The following is a 6,287-nucleotide window of genomic DNA, read 5'->3' on the forward strand; positions in this document are numbered from 1 at the left end:
GCTCAGAGACAGGTACACAGCAGGCACTAAATAAATGCTCCTGAATTCCCATTATTAGCTATGCTGCGTGAGTGGCGCTTTCACGATAGAGTTTTCTGCCGCCTCTTGAGTTTCCGCAGACACTGGGAGTTGCTGAGAATGCTGTATTCCAAGTCAAAATATTCATTATGACACACGCTGTGTGCAATTTCCACAGACCCATTCATTACCCCATAATGTGCTTGGGGAGGAAAACAAACCGCTCTTGGAAAGGCAGCCGTGCAGTAGCTGAGGTCAGAGCTCTGTCACCACACTCAGTGGCCTTTCCAGGGCGCATCTCTGTTGACCGTGACCAAAAGGGTCTCTGGACCTGGGAGCACTGGACAGTGGATCTTCATCCAGGCAAGATCCAGTCACACATCTCAGGCAAGGTCAAGAAGCCCGAGGACCCCAGGGATGAAACCCACCCCCTGGCCCCTGACACGTGCTAATTGCAGCACGTTTATTTGCAATGCTGGGGACCCTTTCAGTCATGGGAGCAACGTAGAAATCCCTCTGTTTGACCTTTTCCCTGTTTATCTCATTAAAAAAGTAGCTGCACGGTGCAGAAGTTTGCTCCTGGTCTCATTAGCTGCCTCCTCATAATTGCAGGTTTTTAAGCAAGTTCCAGGCAGAGCCTCTGATGGAAATTAAACTCAAAGAGAAAGAGAACGAGAAAAATGCGTAGGAGCTGGATAATTGCATGCCTGTGTCTCTAGCGGTGGGCTCAGGCACACAGAGCAGCAGATGGGGTCTAAGCTGAAGGAAATATGGAAATGAAGCCCAACTCAGACAAATGGTAAAACCAAAGCAAGCCCTGAGAACACTTCTGGACAAGCCTCTAGCTCTCTAGCTAGTGTTTGTTTGGTGACATTACCTGGCAGTTGGCTCTGACATTTCCTCCCCACCCCTGACCGTACTCCCTGGACCTCCTCTCTCTCTTGGCCAGGGAGGGTTCCGGCACCCGCTCCCAGGGCTGCAGGTCACTGGACACCAGCCAGGGCACAGCTGGCCTGCACCTTCCCTCCCAGCCTCTCCCGCCAGCTGCACTCACTTCCATCCAGCCGGCTGCAAGCCTACCCAGGGCGTTCGAGGCCTCTTTACTCTCACCAAGCAGGTGCTAGATTTTTTTTTAACCTGGTGTCCTCCTCAGCTCATCCTCCAGCGTGGGCGGGAGGAGAAGTCATGGGCTCTGGAATCAGAACGACCCGGTATGGAATCCATTCATTGCCATCTTTGTGACCGTTAACCTCTCAGAGCCGCCATCATTAAAATGGTGATAATAGGGCTTCCCTGGTGGCGCAGTGGTTGAGAGTGTGCCTGCCGAACACGGGTTCGTGCCCCGGTCCGGGAGGATCCCACATGCCGCAGAGCGGCTGAGCCCGTGAGCCATGGCCGCTGAGCCTGTGCGTCCGGAGCCTGTGCTCCGCAATGGGAGAGGCCACAACAGTGAGAGGCCCGCGTACCACACACACAAAACAAATGGTGATAATAACACCCAAACTGTTAGAAGGATTAAATGAGCTGTCTCTGGAAAGCGCTGGCACTCAGTAAGTACTCCATGTATGTTAGTTCCCTACTCAGCCTTCAGTTTCTAAGAAATCCGTAATGTCCTCTGGAGTGAAGGTCAGACCATTCGGGGGTTTTGGAATTGCTAGCTTTTCAGGGCAGCCTCTCTGGAAGAGACAGTATGGCTCAGTGAGAGGAGCCCTGTGGGTTTGCGTCTCCTGTGACCCTTGGCCGTAGTCCCCATCCTCTTGGGTCTCCATCTCCCTGGTGTCATCAAGGATGTGGCGAGCCGGCCCCAGGCCCGCCCTGCTCAGCTGACGAGGCTGTCGTGAGTTCTGGGTGGCTAAGGTGTGAGAACAAGCTCTGGAAACTGGTAAAAAAGGAACTTTGACTCCAACCCAAATGGGTAGCTTATGGGAACGGGCGGCTCTGGAAACCCACAGAGGAAAAGAATTCTCAAGGGCTTTTATTGGAGACTCCGTGTGGGCTGGTAGCACAACTTTGGTGCAGCTGGTGCCGTGGAAAGAGCCACAGCTTTGGAGCCTGAAGAATCGCGCTGACCTGTACCTGCTGTGAGGCTCCAGGCCGATTCTTTATCTGACAGTGGGAAACGGGAAATGCGTAATGGATGTAAATGCTCTTTATAAACTGTAAAGCGCAGATCCACCTGTTAGTTGTTCTGTAATTCTTCACTCTAGCCCCAAGGATGCCCGGCTCAACATTATGTTCTGGTTGGTACTTAGTGTAAAATAGATAGTTAGTGGGAACCTGCTGTATAGCAGAGGGGGCTCAGCTCAGTTCTCTGTGATGACCTACATGGGTGGGATGGGGGTGGAGGGAGGTCCAAGAGGGAGGGGATATATGTACACATATAGCTAATTCACTTCGTTGTACAGCAGAAACTAACACAACATTGTAAAGCAACTATACTCAAAAAAAAAAAAAAAATCCTTGTAGAAGCGAATATACCCAGACCCTCCCTGAAAGCACATTTATGTCCAAGCAGCCTTTGAAGAAATTAGCCTTAACAAGATGATATTTAATGCAGATTGGGGTCTGCAGAATAATGGCTCCCTAAAGATAATCCCCAGAGCCTGTGAATAGGTTATGTTACCTTAAGTGGCAAAATGGACTGGGCAGATATAATTGAGTTAGGGATCTTAAGACAGGAATATTATCCTGGATTACCTAAGTGGGCTTAATGTAATCACAGGGTCCTTAAAAGAAGCAAGACAGAAACAGGGCAGTCAAGGAAGGAGATGTGACGATCGAAGCAGGGGTCAGAGCCAGAGAGAGACTGAAGATGCTGTGCCGCTGGCTTTGAGGTGGAAGAAGGAGCTCAGGGATGCAGGCAGTCTCTGGAAGCTGGAAAGAGTAAGTGGATTCTCCCCTAGAGCATCCAGAAGGAACGCAGACCTGATATCCTGATTTTAGCCCATTGAGACTCGTTTTGGACTTCAGAACAATAGAGCTGGAAGATGATAAATCTGTGTTGCTTTAAGACGCCCAATTTGTGTAACTTGTTACAGCAGCAAAAGGAAACGAATACACAGATAAATGGAAACTTCTGCACCTTGCATACAAAAATCCCAAAGCCCAGGCACAAAAAGGGAGAAACCTGGTTTAGCAGGCACACTGTGGAACAGAGCCTAATGACTAAATGTCAGTGATGTGGCCCTGGTCACAATGGCATCTTCAGTGTTGAGGCTCTGTTTGTTTTTAAAGAAGTAGAGTAACTGGAATGAGAGAAAGGATGTTTTACATTCACTAAGGTCACTGGTCACACAGAAACAATGGGTTCAGTTCAGGGCAAAGCAATTCCAGGAGGGCATTACAAACTAGTTCATCTCCTAAGCATGAGAGAGAGCAGGAACCCTCATACTTTACTGGTGGAGAGCAAACTGGTACCACTACCTTGGATGGCAATCTGGCAATGTGTATTACAAATTTTAATGCACGTATCTTTCAATCTAGCAATTGCATTGCTCTAAATCTATGACACAGATACCTGTACAAAGAGGTATATGCAATGCAAGGATATTCATGATGGTTTTGTTTGTAGTAGCAAAAGATTGGAAACTACCTCGTGTCCATCAGCAGGGGACTAGTTTAATGAAATATGGTTTTTATGAAACTGCCTACGTTGCTTTTAAAAGAATCAGGTGCGGTTTTAAATACTGACGTGGAATCATCTCCAAAATTTATTACTAGGTTTAAGAAAAGCAAGGTGCAGAATAGTGTATGTAATATTTTTGTCTAAAAGAATGTGTATACTTTGCAAATGCATAATTTCTCTTGAAAAGATAGGAAGTGGTAACGTGATTATCTCTGGGCGGAGGATTCCAGAGCCTGGAGGTATGGCAGATAAGGTTTGATTTGCCCTTTATCTCACTTTTACACTTTCTCCTCCCATGTGCCTGCATTACATATTAAAGAAAAGGAAGATAAAAGGGAAGGAAACAGAAGTCCCTGAAACCAGCTCGTGGGTGTGGCTGTTAAAAGAACTGGAATGTTTACTCTGTGCAGAGGGCAAGGCTGAACCTATGGAGAAGATTTGGTCTTTGAAATAAGGAAGAATTTTCCAGCCATCAGAGCCGCCTGAAGGAGAACCAGGCTGCCCCCGTGAGGAGTGAGTTCTCTGTGGCTGTTGGGCTGATGAAGCTTAGGCTGCGTCAATCATTCTTGCGGGGCCACAACGGGGTCTCAAGTTTTGGAGGACTCAGTATAGTGCAGGAAGTTTCACCCCAGCTCCATATTATTATTATTTTTTAATAATAAAAAGGATCCTTTAAATGTAAATAGTACCATAATTCATCAAAATACTTTATAATAGTTAACTGCCTCTTAAATATAATCTTATAAACGATGCCTTCTGGAGTTGAAAGTAATGTGGATGCAATCTGTTTAACATTATCTATTTAGAACATGGTAATAGAAGTGGAAAAAATTAACAATCTCCTATGAAGTCTTCTAAAAAAGGAAATCATAACAAGTTTCTGATCAGATAAATGCCATTCCATTATTAAAATGGGTTAAAAAGAAGTGTAAATAGATTTGAATAGGCATGTCAGTTTCCTGGGTTTTGCCCTTCTCTGCAAACTTGACTCTTTAATAGAGTTAAAACTGAATTCTTGTTTTCTGTCATGAGCAAAAAATTCCTTAACGGCAGCTCAGAAGTGACCTTAATGTCTTGGTGAAACATACTTCTTCACCTTCTGATGGTCGCTTGGTGCTCCAATCTCCAGTATATCTGCTGTCTCACCTTTGCTAATCTTTTCAGGCATCTCCATTAGGAGGACAAGTGTGATGAATCACCGTTCCAGCCACGAGTCCGTCTTAACTCTCCAAACTCTCACAGGTTGCCATAGCAACACAGCCTTTGTGACTCAGTAGATCGACCGCTCTTAGGCACTGTCCACCTGGCACCTGGTACAGCCAATTATTCTTCCCAAAATTCTATTGCTGGGCTGCCCCTGACCCATGACACTTCATGAGCACTTGAATGAGTTTCCGACATATCCAGGCAAAGGGAGATTATTTAAAATCAATTCATGCTCTTCATTATAAATTCAGATCTGATTAGGGTCACTGTAGCCACATCCCTTAAGCACTCCTAGGCCTCTCGTCTGCCTTGGGCAGCCCTGGGCCACCAGACACTTACTGATCTGGAGGTGACAGAGCCTTTCCCATTGAAGGCCTTGGGGCATTTTGACCTTCTTTCGATAAAAGTGGATTGCTAGGGTTTGGCATTGGGCTCGGGTATCTGCCTCTCTTGGCAAATGTTATCCAAATATCATTGAAATGATTTCCAAGCCAACTTCTTCCTCCATTCAACATGTTTATTGATATTTCCAAAGCTTTTGGACCCCAGCCCAGGTCTTATGGAAAAATACTCCTGCTTATATTCATCCAACTAAACATGAACCAGTCTCATCACGCATGTCATGATATCCTCGCCTTCAGGAGAACCATACGGTCGCCTTTTTCCAAAAATGTGTCCAACTGTAGAGCAAGGGATGATGAAGAGCTCACCTCCACCCATCCAAATCCGAAATGATATTTCGAAATTTTCTCCTCCCCAGATATCCATGCCACTGTCACACTGTCCAAGTTCAATGAAATCGTTTCTCTTCATGGCAAACGACCCTCCAGCAATGGTCGGTGACTTTATTGGTGTCGTCGCTCCCTCCAGGCCTCTGAGCTTGGAAAAGGGAGCACGACCCCATCTGAAATGCAGCCCCCAGTTGAATCCCCCTCACAACACGGGAGGAGCTATAGGCGAGGGTCAGCACTGGTGGTACTGGTCACCAGGCATACTACCGTCCACTAGTCCTCCTGGATGACGGCCAGCGAGGAGCCGGCCACGTCACAGCCGCTCTGATGATTCTGCCTCAAATCAATCTCCCACGCTTTGTATTTTTTATTACTTTAATTTTTCCAAGGAGGTAGTTTTGGACACATTCATCTAGTTCTCCTTTCAAATCACTGTGCACGAGCATGATGTCCTGAAGAAGCCAGGCAGGCACGTGGTCTAGGAGGCTGTGAACAGGCCAGAGCCAGGCACACAGCCGTCATTGCAGAAGCAAATAGCAACAGCAGCCACGGGCAAATCCACTGAGTCAGACTTGTCTGGACATGTGCTGCCCTCCCCGTATCGGCTACATCTCTGTGGCAGCCAAGCCCTGACTCAGAAGCATATTGAAGGCATGTTTCTGATACCGCAGGTCTCTCAATGCCTGATCACTTTCATTAAAAATCAT

At 46.8% G+C, this 6,287-nt stretch overlaps 1 pseudogene; it reads right to left on the bottom strand.

Annotated features, from left to right (window-relative positions):
* Positions 1–4,048: 4,048 nt before the first annotated feature.
* Positions 4,049–6,287, bottom strand: LOC113623499 (polypeptide N-acetylgalactosaminyltransferase 11 pseudogene; annotated as a pseudogene).

This window comes from Aethalodelphis obliquidens, unplaced genomic scaffold (assembly GCF_003676395.1).
Source record: "Aethalodelphis obliquidens isolate GAN/ISIS:26980383/991018 unplaced genomic scaffold, ASM367639v1 scaffold11, whole genome shotgun sequence".
Taxonomy (NCBI): domain Eukaryota; kingdom Metazoa; phylum Chordata; class Mammalia; order Artiodactyla; family Delphinidae; genus Aethalodelphis; species Aethalodelphis obliquidens.